Source organism: Ambystoma mexicanum, chromosome 14 (assembly GCF_040938575.1).
Source record: "Ambystoma mexicanum isolate Mex_15411 chromosome 14, UKY_AmexF1_1, whole genome shotgun sequence".
NCBI lineage: Eukaryota > Metazoa > Chordata > Amphibia > Caudata > Ambystomatidae > Ambystoma > Ambystoma mexicanum.
In genome coordinates, this window is record NC_090940.1 from 628805092 (window position 1) to 628820756 (window position 15665).

The 15665-nt window shown below is 47.0% G+C and overlaps 1 protein-coding gene across 4 annotated transcripts in view; it reads left to right on the forward strand.

The window, feature by feature from the left end:
• The window catches only part of ZNF839 (zinc finger protein 839), a 239824-nt gene that overhangs the window by 12838 nt on the left and 211321 nt on the right, over positions 1-15665 (forward strand). The gene's annotated exons all lie outside the window — the stretch shown is intronic.

Genomic DNA, 15665 nt, shown 5'->3' on the forward strand with positions numbered 1-15665 from the left:
GGTTTCCCTCAGATACATGTGCTTCTCCCAGTAGTAAGTATTGGGGCCGTCAGGCCAACTCTCGTGAGGATATAAGGGTGGTAATGATACGGTAACACCATTGTATCAGAACATTCAGGGTTCAAGCTCATGAAACCAACAGCGGGAAGATGTTGGGCTTGTTTGTGATTGTAGCAGGCTGATATCATGTGTTGCAGTGTTTTTTTAAAAAAATGTTTTAACTATTAATTTTCATATTCAGACAAACTGGCCCCCAATCCCCTCCTCCCCAACAAACACGTCTCGCATACACACATGCTCTGGTCTCCAGCACACACCTTAAATACAGGACAAATCAATATAGCTCGCCAAGCAGCAATCCCACGTTTACTGAAAACCAGTAGTCCAAGGGCCAATGCCACCAACTCCGTTTCATCAGGGGCCCACCAGGCCTGCTTCCAAGCGAGAGGACTCCTCTTCCATGTCAGCCATATATCTCCGAAATGGAGGCCAATAGTCAGAGAAGGCTAGTAATTGGCATAATCGAGGCATATTTAGACTCCCTCGGCTCACAAATGTTCATGCAGTCTAGCCAGGAATTAAAGGTCGGCAGGCTTCTTTCCCCATTTCCTTGCCAACAGATGCCTGGTCACTCCCACTGCCATACCTAATAACTTCCTCTCCGTATGGGACCCCCCTTAAATTCGGGCCAGTAGCCATAACTCAGGTGCAAATTCCCGTTGTGTGGGCAGCATTACTCTCATTGCCTCTTCAATCTCCCTCCAGAACCCACTAATTTTCGGGCACCCCCAGGCCACATGATAAAAATTAGCCGGTTCACCACCACATCTCCTACAGTCCGGGAGCAATCTGTATACATTTTACTTAATTTCATCGGGGTATAATAAGCCTGGTGCAAGAATTTAAAGTGAGTCAGCCTAAATCTAGTATTTATAGATATTTTCCGGGTTTGGCTGCATATAAGCTTCCACTGAGCATCGCTTAATTCATATCCCAAGGAGGCTGCCCAGGCGTTCCTGTAGGTCGTTCTCCTCGCACGCATAGCGCTACAGATCTCTTTATAGATGGAAGATACCAATTTCCTGGAGGACTGAGGCTTAATAATGAAACGATGGACCGAGTTGGGTATCGGAGCCCTTGGGAAATCAGGCCACATAGATGGGAACAGGGTCACTGTGTTGTATTCGCCTTTTTCGTGCAAGTCTTCCCATTGTATAAACCTCTCCTCATGTGTCGTGTCTGCAACCCTAATTTGCGGAAGTGATCTTTAAATACTTTTTCATGCGTAAGCGGAATGCCTATAACATTATAGATTGACCAATCTGGATGAAAACGTTGGCATCGCGTCAGATAATCGGCATATCCGCTCCCAAGCTTTACAAGACACCTGCACTGGCTGAACCCCTCCCCTCGGGAACCCCCTCCCTATTGCCGCACAACATTCCCATTAAGTTATTTGGGAAAGGGACCTGCTTTCGCTGCCATTTCACAGGAAGTACCAAGACAAGTTTGGCACCTCCAGTCCGCCATGCTCATAAGCCAGCGTCAAAGTGTCATGGGCTGTGCGGGGCTGTTTACCCGCCCACACCAATCTGGACATCATTGCCCTCACCCGGGGCCAGTAAGAGCTAGGAGGCCATATTGGAACATTATTAAAGACATATAGCAGCTTGGGTAATATGACCATCTTCCCCAAAGCTAATCGCACTGCTTGCGAAATAGAGGGAAGTATCCATGCCTCCATCTTCTGCTCTTGGGCTTCACTTTTATAGTTATCCATATACAGTGCCTTAACCTGACGTCAGGGGAAGAACTTCAGATTTATTCCAATTAATATTCGGGCCCGATAACTCCCTAAACCTGAGCACTTCACGCATTATTGGAGCTAAATTCTGCTTGGGGTGTTTAATATATAAAAGGATATCATCTGCATAAAGCAAAATTACAGCCCAATGCGTGTTTACCCCAATACCCCGATGGGAATGCAGCTCTCGAATATGGCAAGCCAGAGGCTCCATGGCCAAAACAAATAAAATTGGGGAAAGCGGGCACCCCTGCCGTGTACCTCAAGAAGGATAAAGAATCTCAGAGGTCGCCCTGCTCGTATGCACAGCTGCGCGTGGGGCCCGTATACAGCAACTTTTAACCCAGGCTAGATAAGTGAGACCAAACCCAGAGCACTTCAACACCTCAAGGCCACACCACCGAGTCCAACACCTTTTCGGCATCAAGCGCTACCACTGCTATTGGGACCTCATGATTAACATGCATCAGTGTAAATAAGCGCCTCAAGTTATGCTGAGGTGACCGACCTGGAATAAAACCGGCCTGGTCCGGAAGTACCAAGGCCGGTAAGTGTGGTAATATCCGATTCACTCATATTTTTGCTAGTATTTTGTTAAAGTTCATTAATGACGGGTCTATAAGATCTACAGGTATATTCACCAAGCACCCCTTGTTTAGGTAATTCCTTTAGTTTAAGTATTGTTTTAAAGCAAAAGTGCTTTTAAGGAATTTAAGGTGCAGGGGAGATAAGTCAACCCTGGGACACAAGCTCGACAAAGCGAGCCAAGCAATTTAGGTTTAACTTATGTGCACACTAAGAGTGTGATCTGTTGAACCAACAGATATATATTTTTTCTTACAGAGGATGGATTAAACAAATTATTCATTTGTGATTCCTAATGATAAACATCAAGACAACATTCTTTAACATCTTCATATGTAGTTTTACTTTTCACAAGTGGCCCAACGCGTTTCGAGATAACATCTCTTCAGGGGTATATTCAATATTTCAATCAAATCTAAAGGGAAATAAAAAAAAAAATATCAAGTTACTTGTACTGTAGGTAACAATAAATTGCTTTCAATTCTTTGTGTACATCTGACCGGTAAAATGAAAACCAGTATTGCACGCTCATCTATTTCATATCGCATCAATGGTACTTGTATTGTTTACTTCATTCAGTGAATATGATTCCTCTAAAGATGTATACAGTCATTTATATGGTTATACTCTCAGTCAAAAAGTGAAGATCTCCACTGTAGCTATCTATACTATTGTGTTAGGTATTAAAAACTTAGTGTAAACCACTATCGGGACAAGAAGGCATCCTAACCTATATTGCAGACATAACATCTCAAATGATGATTACATTATCTAGGATCGTGATAAAGAAGAATCTCGAGTTTACCAAAGCTGTGTGGCTCTGGCATGTCCTAATCTCCCTCACGGTGTTCTCATAATTTGGGGTCTGGGCTGGAGCCCTTGGGGTATAAGCGTATTGAATTAAATTCTATTACTGTCAACTCATAATGCTGGTCCAGGGAGTACTTCTATATCTCAGAATAGTCGCTTAATGGTTTGGAGATTAGGATCTAAAGGAACTAATATAGTCTTACCTAGAAACAAGCTTTTGTGAGATGTGGGTCTCAAAGGGTGATAATGCTAGAACAAGGTCCAAGGGTTGGTCCTAAACATAATGTTGGAGAAACATGGTATAAGTGATTCAAAGCTAAAAATAAGGACAATAATATATTAAGAGTAAGAGGTCCTCTCCCTATTAGCAGGGCAGAATGCCCAATCCTGAATGGTGACCAATGCAGGGGGAATCTCCAAGGAATTCGATCTTACTGGGTTGCCCTCTTGGCTAAATGCAGTGGTCTACAAAAAATTGGATACGTTTGTAATGGAGGAAAAAAGTTCTATTACTAAAAGGCGAAAGCCTTTTAGTGAAGAGTGGGACCTTGGTCCAAAAATTCAATTCACACTTATGAATCTGTGGAGGGTTAGTAAAGAAGCAAGCCTGCACTTTCTTTCCATTCCAGCTGGTGCTTGGAAACAAAAAATGGCCGTTTAATTTAGCGGTCGTGATACGATGACGTGTACCTCGAGGGATAAAGAATCTCAGAGGTCACCCTTCTCGTATATACAGCTGCGCGTGGGGCTGTATACAGCAACTTAACCCAGGCTATATAACGGAGACTAAACCCGGAGCGCTTCAACGCCTCAAGGCCACTCCACCAAGTCAAACACCTTTTCGGCGTCAAGCGCTACCAGCGCTATAGGGACCTCGGGATTAACATTATGCATCCGTGTAAATAAGCGCCTCAAGTTATGCTGAGTGGACCTATCTGGAATAAAACCGGCCTGGCCCGGAAGCACCAAGGCCGGTAAGTGTGGTAATATCTGATTCACTGATATTTGTGCTAGTATTTTGTTAACGTTCATTAATGACAGGGGTCTATAAGATGCCAGCAGGCAGGGATCCTTCCCTGGCTTTTGGGGAGTACAGTCACCCGTGCTGACCTGGTTGTCTCCGGTACCGAGCCTCTGGACATGGCGTCTTCATACATTTCTAGCAGATGTGTAGGGAGGGGTTCACGATGTCAATGTATGCCTTGTAGAATTCGGCTGTGATGCCGTCTAACCCAGGCGCTTTACCATTGGGAAGCGATTTTATTACCTCACGAATCTCTTCCTCCGTAATGGGAACATTTAGCGCTCCGCCCTGTTCACTATCAAGCCAACCCAGCGCTAACTCGTCTAGATATTCCACTAGCTTATCCCACCCACTTGCACATCGGGAGCCATACAGCTGCCCTTAATAGTTGTAGAATTCTCTATCCCACACAGATCTTTGATGGTCTCCCTATTTGCACCTACTATTTCAGCTATTGGGGCAATTTGCCTTTTCTTTCTGATGGCCCACACTAGTGTTCTGCTCGGGCGGTCCCCCTCCCATATCGCATTGCCAAAACAGGGTCTCCCAGATATTTCTCCTCTTGATGCTAGTTGCTGGTATTCTACCTGAAGCGCCCTCAGCTCATCTTGTATCCCTAGGCCATCAGCGGCACCCTGTTTAATTTCTCAATCTCTGATAACACCTTCCAATCTCCTCATGGACCCCCTCAGTGCCTTTTAGTATCCCCCCCCTTCACGAGATATACAACATCCTCTAACATAATTTAAACGCCACCCAAATTGTACTTTGGCTGGGCACTGACCCTACATTAGCTTGAAAATAAGTTTGGATGTCCTGTTCTATTCCGGCATAAAAGGCCACGTCCTCCAGTGATGCAGCCCGAAACCGCCACCAAGGCGATGCCTGGGGAGCTGTCATGTTATTGATGTGCACTGGGACAGGGGACTGGTCCGACAGGGTACGCGGAAGTATCCTAGCTCCCTCCACACACTTGGCAATCGCAGGTGATGCCATTATATAATCAATCCTGGAGCAGCTGCAGAGGACCCCAGAAAAAAAGGTGAACTCCCTAGTAGTTCGGTGCTCCTCACGTCATGGAGATCATGATAGGTGGCTATAGTAGCCCATGCCCTAGCTGCCTGCGGAAGCGCCTGCTGATGTGAGATCGATCTGTCCATATCTAGTGTTAGGGCTAGGTTGAAGTCTCCCGTCCAAAGTATTTCAAAGCCAGGGAACTTATGAATGTGCCGAGCACACTGGTGAAAAAGTCCGCATTCGGGGCATATATATTTATAATCAAGATATTAGCACCTCCAATTTCTCCCGCCAGCAGTATAAACCGACCCTCCTCATCTTTAATCTGTTCATGAAGGCGAAACTGGAGAGACCCATGGATATATATATATCGCCACCCCTCTAGCATGAGAAGAATAGGATGAACAATACCTATGCACGCCCCAGCCTGCTAATTTGGGAAGGCACGTGTCGTTCGCCAAGTGGGTTTCCTGTATGCAGAGTATATTCACCTTATGATTTCTACTGTAATTGGCTATAAGACGGGATTTCGTTTTGTTCATAAATCCTCACATTCTATGACATTGTCAGCTGCCTGCCCTTCCCTTCACCCATATAAAAACAGCCAGCTAATGCAAAAAAGACCAGCCCTCATCAGCTCTCCATACATGGTAAGTACTGCCTTGAGGAGCCAGGCCACTCTAACTCTAGCACTAGTTTCAGAGCATGCGCAAGACGAAACATTAACCCACATAACACCATACCTCGTCAACTGTGAACCCCTCTCTGCCCGCCCCCTCCCACCCATGCCAGAGACCAAAACCAACCGGCTCACTACCCGCCCCCCTCTCCCCAACCATAGTGAAAGAACAATAACCTCATCTAAACAACCGCCGTCCCGGCAGTAACGGGAGCCACTGAGGGCAGCTCCAGCGCTCCATATGGTAACAGCTGATTCAGAAGCCTTTTTAACCCCCTATTCCTCCAGCATCTCATGGGACAGAAAACAATTGTATTGTTTGTTTGTTTGTTTGTTTGTTTGTTTATTTATATTGCGCACCAGACCCTTAGGTTACCGGGCGCAGCAACAAGTATATGCGAAGCTTACAATGTTACAATGTTATATAAATGAATTTACAATATTACGCCATATTACACAAATTACTAGAATGTACAGATAAAGAGTTGCCGTATTTACATGAATGTACAGTTAACAATATACATGATTAGCAGTAATAAACATAAAGGTTGATGTCGCGTCGGGGTGCATTAGGTAGGACTACGCTTGTGAGTGTTCGGGTGTTAAGTCATTGTTGGCGATAATGTGTTTGATAAGGTTCCTTCTGAAATGGGGGAAGGGTTGGTCAGCTCTAAGGTTAGGTGGCAGGGCGTTCCACAGGTTAGCAGCTTTCACAGGGAAGCAAACGCCACCAATTTTGGCAAGTCTGAATCTTGGTACTGCCAAACAATTGGAGTTGGCGAGTCTCATGGGTCTATTGGAAGTTTTTCTTTTTATTTTGTCCATCAAGTAGCTAGGAGCAGCATTATTTAAGGCCTTATGGGTTAATGAGATCATTTTTAGCTGGATTTTATTCTCAGTAGAAAGCCATTTATGTTGCCGCCTAGTCGAGGAGATATGCTCCCTCTTTCTTATTCCTAATGCAGCTCTGAGAGCATTATTTTGTAGAGTTTGAAGTCTTAGGGTAGTGGCTTTATTGGCGCTACTGTATAGGGCATTACAGTAATCAAGTCGGGAAAGAATTAAGGCTCTAGCCAGGATTAGGCAGCTGGTATTGGACAGGAAGGGCTTGCCTGCTCTGATCAATTTACAGGTGTAAGCAGTGGTGGAGGCTAAGGAGTTTACCTGTTTAGTGAAGGACAGGGTAGAGTCGAGATAAAAACCAAGTGTTTTTACTTCCCTCGAGACTTTAATGACATTTCCGTCTATGCTGAAGGCTGAGTAATCTGGGCCCAATTTGTTAATATTGGTTTGTGTGCCCAGAATGATCAACTCTGTCTTATCATCATTCAGGCAAAGACCGTGAGTGGCCATCCATGCCTGAATGATGAGATACACTCTATTCACCAACTCCCCATCCTCACTGTGATCCCCAGAAAGTGGGAAGAGAATCTGTGTATCATCTGCATAGTTAGTGTAGGTGATACCGAGATTGTCCAAATCATCGAACAGAGGTTTGGTGAATATATTGTAAAGGGTCGGAGAGACGCAGGATCCCTGAGGGACACCACAAGTAATGGGTATAGGGTCAGCTGCTGCCGAAGGGGAAAAGACTCTCATAGTTCTCTCACTCAGAAAGGATTCTATCCAACTGATGGCTTGGGTGGAGAAGTGAGCGGCAACGTCCAGGTGTTTGCAGAGGACTTTGTGGTCCACAAGATCAAACGCAGCTGAGAGATCTAGTAGGAGGAGGAGGGCTGTCTTACCCTGATCTCTCAGTTCGTCTATTTGGGCCTTTAAGTCAATCAGGGCTGTTTCCGTTCCGTGTAGTGGGCGGAAGCCAGATTGTCTAGATCCTAGTAGTTTGTGCAGTTCAAGGTAGTTTTGAATCTGTATATAGGCCACTTTGTCCAGGATCTTTAGCAGAAACGGAACTGTGGTGATTGGACGGTAATTGGTGGGGATGAGAGGATCTAAAGTTTGCTTTTTAAGCAACGGGAGCACCCAGGATTGTTTTAGGTTAGCTGGGATGATACCTGTGGAGAAGGATGCATTGACAAGTTTGGAGATAAATGGTGATAGGTCTCTGGCAGCGTCTTTTATTAGCTGTGCTGGGCAGATGTCACCTTTGCAGTTGGATGGTTTGAGGGTGAGGATGATTTTTTCAATCTCGAGTGTGGAGGTTTTGGTGAAGGAGAATTTGGTATGTTGAGGCATGTGGATCGCCTTAGGTGGTGACAGTGTAGGGAGTTTAAGCGAGTCTTTTTTAAGTTGAATTTTGTTTTGGAGGGTAGTAATTTTATTAGTTAGAGCATATTGGATGTCAGAACACCAGGTCTGATCTTTAGTGCATGTGTCTGGTATGGCAATAGGTGACTCAAGTTCCTTTAGGATGGAGAAGAGTTCCTTCATGCTTGATTTGGAGTTGGCGATGCGATCGTTGTATGAGTTTTTCTTAGCCAGACAGACTGCGTTTTTGTATTGACGGGAGATAGATATTAGGTTAGCCTTGTTCTCAGCAGTTGCACATATTTTCCAGTTGGATTCATATTTTCTCTTGGTGAGACGTAAAGCCTTGAGTTCGGGCGTGAACCATTTATTTAGATGGGCTTTGGGTTTACTTGTACGCATTTTAAATGGGGCAATTTTGTCCAGAGTATCAGTCATAATTTTGTTATACTCGTGAACTAAAGTGCCGGGGTCTAAATTGTCAGGCAAGGCGTTTAAGGTTGGAAGAATAGCGGGTATGACATTATCTATTGTCATATTCTTTTTGTTTCTTGTGGGGCATGAGGGTGCCATGGGGACGACTGTAGAGGATGGTTGGGAGGTTAGGAGGTCAAAGGACACTAATGAGTGGTCAGACCATGATAAAGCTGAGATAGAGGAGATGACTGTAGTACAGTTAGAGTCAGCGACCCAGTCTAATATTCTACCTTTCGTATGGGTAGGGTTGTTGACTTTTTGGGAGAACCCTAGAGAGTTAATAGCTTGGGAAATAGTCGCGGCATGCACATCTGTTTTGTCATTGAATCCTAAGTTAAAATCCCCTAATAACAACAATTGAGAGGTGGTTTTAGCATTGAGGGTTAGTAACTTGTGTAGATCCTCTTCGAAGGTCCCAAGTGGGCCTGGAGGTCTATAGATTAGGTGAATAGTTAGGGATTGATTATTATTTATAAGGAGTTTAGCAGTGAGGGCTTCACAGGATTGTAGCGTTAGTGCAGGGGCTAGTCTTAGTGAGAGGCTTGATTTAGAGATAATGGCAATTCCGCCTCCGCGGGTGCCCTCTCGGTCTTGTCTACATATAGTGTAGCCGTCAGGTATGGCTAGCATGAGTGAAGGGCCTGCTGCCTGGTGTAGCCAAGTTTCAGTTATAGCAATGAAGTCCAGGTTATTCTCAGTGATTAGATCAGCTATCTCAAGGGCATGTGCAACTAGTGACCTGGCATTGAGAAGTGCTCCTTTATAGGAATGTTCCTTAGTTTCCTCTTTGGTATGTGTAGGATTAGGAGTGTTTTTCGCGCTGGATTTTGTCTTGGGCACAGATATTTGGGTAAGCGTTGAAGCTCGGGTGTGGTTAGAAGCGTAGCCTGTATTGCCAATTTGATGTTTCATTTCAGATTTTGTAGGAAGGAGGAGTCGTCTAGGTGTCTCATGGAGTTTGTTAAGTCTAGCGCGTAGTTTGCTATTTCTATCGTGGGTGGAGCTAGGCTTGGAAGTGTAAACTAGTGGTTCTAACAGAGTTTGGTGTTTAGAGTCAGTGTAGGCATGAGTGTTAGTAATAATATCTGGTGATATATGTGATAGAGGTGCATGTGAGTATAGTGGGGTTTCTGTGTAGCTGCTTAGCTTGCTAGTAGCAGGAAGTGTAGCAATAGCCATGATGCAGTAGAAGCTAAGTAGGCTGGACATTGTGCGTGACTGGTACTTAGTTTGGTGGGTAAGTGGTTTACAATACAATGGTCTCTGGGCGACCATAAGGCACTACACAATATCACAGTGGTCTCTGGGTGACCATAAGGCACTACACAATATCACAGTGGTCACTGGGCGACCATAAGGCACTACATAATATCACAGTGGTCTCTGGGTGACCATAAGGCACTACACAATATCACAGTGGTCACTGGGCGACCATAAGGCACTACATAATATCACAGTGGTCTCTGGGTGACCATAAGGCACTACACAATATCACAGTGGTCACTGGGCGACCATAAGGCACTACATAATATCACAGTGGTCTCTGGGTGACCATAAGGCACTACACAATATCACAGTGGTCTCTGGGTGACCATAAGGCACTACACAGTATCACAGTGGTCTCTAGGTGACCGTGGTGCCGGTGCTATTATCAAGTGACAGCATATTGCAAAGCAGGGCAAGAGTATAGTTGGTTGGCTATAGATTGTGCATTGAAATATTTTTGTTGCGGTTCAAGAGCACAACGGTGCATGTGGGACCTTGGACGTAGCAATGTTGGGAGGTGCTAGATCAGGGCTCTAGCTCGAAGGTCGGGAATGGAATGTGGAGGAGGGGGCAGTATGCTTACCCTGTAGGTGGACGGCAAGGGGTCCTGGCTCTAGGCTCGACGGTGTAGACAGGCTGAGGACAGGCACAGTGCCTTTGTGGGTGCCCTCGTTGATTGAAAAAAGAGTACGTTTTTCATTGTCCAGGTGGTAGTCTATCGGTTAGAGAATAGAAAAATTGTGCAGGGGGGGTGGCCACGCCGCGCTCCCATGCGCGTAACAGGCGCAGGAACAGGCCTTTGTATGGCCTTAGTGCTGGCCGCCGGCGAATCCGCCTGCCGGCGGAACCAGCTGGAGTAATCGAGGCTCAGCCTCGGTTTCGCGCCGCGCCGCGCCCGGCATGGGCAGGTCAGGCGCTGTATGGGACAGGGTCAGGCAGGCTATTGTGCCATACTTACCAAGTACCCCCTTAATAAACAGATCTGGTTCATGAGGGCCTACGGGGGGACCCTCCCGGCTCCGGGAGATTCCTGGAAAATTGCTCTGCTGCCTCCTGCGCTGTGAAGAATATTGCTGCCCCGTTGTGCTGCACCTGAAGCCTAGCCGGATACATCATGGAATATATTGCTCCTTTACTCCGCAGCAAGCTTTTAGCCGCCTGAAAGGTTTATCTTTTATCTTGAATTGCTGGGCTAAAGTCAGGGAACGGTCGTATAGTGTATCCTTCCCATTTTAAGTCTTTCTTCTCTTTGGCGCCTCTCAAAATGGCATCCCTGTCTCCAACAAAAAAATCTTAGCAATGATGGGGGGCTCCTGGGCACCTGGTGGAGGTCTAGGGGCCAAGGAGCGATGCGCCCGTTCCACCATATACATGTTTGATAAAAGCGGGCTGTCCAAGATCTCTACCAATAGTTTCTCGACGAACTTCTCCATGTTTTCTATTGTAGTCGATTCCGGAACACCAGTAATCCGTACATTATTCCTCCTCAAACGCCCCTCCAAATCTTCGTTCTTTGCCGCAATTTTCTTTACCAATTGCTGGAGGGACGTAACTTCACGTTGCAGTTAGGTGACATTATCCTCTGCGGTTCCTATCCTCTGCTCTGCTTCCTCCATATGCCCACACAGTTTTTCTATTTGGATAGCAGAGACATCCACCTTATAAGTAAGAGCATCTATTTTGACCCCTAGCGTGTTCCTACTCCCCTTCAATGCTAGCAGCGTCTGGTTCAGGGCCGCAATGTCTACTTGCTCCGCCACTGGATTCTGCGATGGAGTCGCCTGGGACTGTCCTTCTTCCTGGCAGGCAAACTGCTCCATCCTTGCCTGTCTCTTCTGATTACCCATATAGGCCAACAAGGGTAATGAGCCAGACCGGGTGATCCGATCCAAGTGAGACCAGCAAATATATGGTTCCTAAACAGGCCCTTTGGCCTCGCCAGAGGAATGGCAGTACACCACAGTAGGTCTTCCGAGCACACCTCCCCACCCCTCCAGTCAAGCTAAGACCAGCAGGCGCCTCACTTAACGCCAGTGCAGGGCCAGCGACAACATCCCAACCGGAAGGCCAGCACCCCAGCCTGCCAAGCAGCTCTCAGTTTAATTGGGGTGGCATACCATTCCAATGAGCAGATACTGGGACCCAGATCAATGTAAAAAAATCGCCTTTCGCCGCCCAGGAGTACACTGCAGTGTTGACTCGCCTCTAGTGCAATAACGGTGTCTGCCTATGCATTATCTTGATTCAAATACTCCAATACAGTTTTAGACTCCACCCTAAAGGATGCACTAGTTCCGAGCCGTTACAATGCCCAAGCAGACACCCTGTATTTATTCCACAGGGCGGCAAGTAGGATGTTAATAATTATGCCAGGCAGAGCAAATGCACATCAATGGTGGACTTCTGGAGAAGGCACACGTTTCACGCACTCAGCCCAGGTATATCCACGCACTCCTCTCACTTGCTGCAGGATAGTCGCCAAAAACCGTGTGTACCTTCATGTAGAGCCAGGAAGGTCGTGCTTGTCAGCTCCAAGCCTGCTAGCCCTCGCCTCTTCAGTCCGGACACATGTGCTGCTGCCAGCAGCTCCTTCCCCTGCACTCGCCCGCCTCCTCGGGCAGAGCCGGCTCTCATACAGGGCCGCCTCCCCACCCTCCAGTTGGGCGCCCGGCATGAACTCCTCCCTCCTCGCCAACAGTCGCGGAGGGACCCGGGCACCCACACGCAGCCCGGCACTGTCGGTTCAGCAACCTCAGCCTGCAAACCAGCTGCCTACAAGAGACCTTAGAGGGCTGTAGACTGGAGGCCGGTCCCAGTCGTAGACCAGCCCTCGCGGCTTGCCGTCTCGGCGGCAGGCGTTTCCCGCACCCCCAGCAGCGGATGACATTTCCTCCAGGCCCACTTTCAGGTATGTTGCGGGCACACTGCAGCCGATGCGCTGCACCGCCCCCCCCGTCCCCGAACTCTCTTATCTGCCCGATGCAAGTTCCATTCGGGCCGACTCAGCCCTCTCCAGCACCGCGTCTCACTGCCGACGGCTGGTGGTCCCTCACCGCCGGCACCACGCGACGATCGCCCCCAGCACCAAGGGCCACTCCTCCTCCACTCTCCTCCAAAGAGCCGCCAGGCCCTTCACACCTTCGCGCCACCCGAAGTAGTAGCAGGCACCTCCAGGATCGTCCAGAGGTGCCAGACGTAGTGTGTGCATACAGTGCAATCAGACGGGAGGCGGGGGGGTCCAGGAACGGGGGAAATGGGATGATTACAGGATTATATCTCCGCCGTTACCGGAGCTTCTCAGGCAGCAGCCATCTTGGTCTGCTGAGCAACAGCGCCCCCCTGTGTTTCGTTTTTGATATTCTAGAAAAAGGGGACTGTATATTCTGAGTTTTTGTGGTGCCTGCGGATTTATTATTCTTATCATTGGTAACATTATCTGGGCGATCTGTAGCAGTGATGGTTTTCCTTGTGGTGTGTCTGTCTGGGAGTTGGTCATTTGGCATGTGCCGTTTGTGCTAGTTATGCATTGAAAAGACGTGATTTTTCCTGATTTTCACGTGGTCCCTTAATATGATTTCCCTTTGTAGCAGGTTCCAAAGTTTGCTCACAATAGTGAAAAAAGTAAGCAGCGGTGCCTTTCTCTACAGAATCTCCTGGCTTTATGGATCTTGGATCTCCTGTTACTAAGGCCTTGCAAATTCCTACCAATCGCTCCTGTAGGGCGAGTTCTTTAGTTTACATGCTCAACATAAGAGAAATACACTCGCCCCATGGTGAAGGGTAACAAAATATTGACCTGTGCTTTCTGTAAAATGCTGCATGTCACACTAAGCACACTTTATATTATTTGTATTTGTTTATTTGTATTGCGCAACCTGCCCGAAGGCATCAGGGCACATGTTTAGAAAGGTAGTTGCAGAACAGTGTTACAAAGATAGGTACAAATAATACATTACATAATATATACAAGATTTAAAGCAAGAACAGTACCAGCGATCATAGATAATGCATGGACTGGCAGGTCAAATATCCAGTATGTACAGTGGGAGGCCTGGTTTCAGGTGACCGCTGTGAGAATTACAAGGCGGAGGTCAGTGTATCTTGTTCATGAAGCCAACGTTTAGTTCTGTTTTTGAAGGATTGGGTGGCTGGTGCATTCCTGAGGCCATTGGGCAGGGAATTCCACAGCTTAGCAGCCAGGACTGGGAAACTCGAGCCCCTAGCTGTCTGAAGCTTGAAGCTAGGGATGGTTAATGTGTGTACCTGTGCTGATCTCAGTGGTCTAGTTCCTGTATGTTGTGTAAAGCGCAAGGACAAGTAAGCAGGTGCAGCATTGTTTTGTGCTTTGTGTGTTAGAACAAGTGTTTTGAGTGATATACAGAGTGTAATGGGTAGCCAGTGTAGGTTGCGCCTAGTGGAAGAAATGTGTGATCGCCTAGGGATATTGAGGGCAGCCCTAATGGCATTGTTTTGGGTGACCTGAAGTTTATCAAGGTTTCTTTGTCTAGTCCCTAAATAGAGGGCGTTACAATAGTCCATTTTTGACATGATGAGGGTTCTGGCTAAGATCAGGCAATTGTCAGTAGTGAGGAAGGGGCGACAGGCTGTGATGAGTTTACAAGTGTACGATGAGGCTGCAGCTACTGAATTGGTTTGTTTGTTGAGAGAGAGCGTGGAGTCTAGATAGATTCCTAGTGTTTTCGTGACGTTGGTGACTTTAATGACATTTCCATCGATAATGAAGGAATTATATTTAGGGTCAAGTTTAGTGAGTTTGGGCTGAGAGCCTAGGATGAGTAACTCAGTTTTCTCATCGTTAAGGCAAAGCCCGTGGTGTGCCATCCAGGCCTGGATGACTGAGTAGACTGAGTTGAGTGCGTTGACATCGGTTACATAGTCGCCAGTGATAGGGATGAGTATCTGGGTGTCGTCAGCATAATTTGTGTAAGAGACACCCAGATAGTCAAGAATATCAAAGAGCGGTTTAGTAAACACGTTGTACAACGTGGGCGATACACAAGAGCCTTGCGGGACTCCGCAAGGGACATGTGCTGGATCGGCTGCGGCAGAGGCGGAAAAGACCCTCATAGATCTATTTGCCAGAAAGGAGCTGATCCAGGAAGTAGCTGTGTCAGAGAAGTGGGCGGCTATCTTGAGGTGATGGCAGAGGATTTGGTGATCGACCAAATCCAATGCGGCAGAGAGGTCAAGAAGGAGCAAGAGAGCTAGTTTGCCCTTGTCTTTCAAGTCCTCGATTTGGGTTTTTAAGTCGATCAGGGCTGTCTCTGTACCATGTCTTGGACGGAAGCCAGATTGTCTAAGCCCTAATAGGTTGTTGGTCTCCAGGTAATCCTGGATTTGGAGATAGGCTGCACGATCCAGAATTTTAAGTAGGTAAGGCACTGTGGTGATCGGCCTGTAGTTGGTAGGATTGCTGGGGTCAAGGTTGGGTTTTTTGATTAAGGGGATGACCCATGCATCCTTAAGGTTATCGGGTACTGTGCCCGATTTGAATGAGGAATTGATAAAGGCGGTAATGAAGGGTGCAAGGTCATGAGCTGCTTCCTTTACGACCGGCGCGGGGCAGGCGTCTCCTTGGCAGTTGGAGGGCTTGAGTTTCATAATGATGTTTTCAACTTGCTTGATGGAAAGGGGTGAGAATGAGAAGGGTTTGAATGAGTGTTTTGGAGCGGGGGTATTGTAGAACTGGGGGTTACCCGCTGAATCCGAGAGGAGGCTTTTTTTGCTATTGATTTTAACTTGGAGCAAGGCAATTTTGTTTAGTAGTGCTTTTT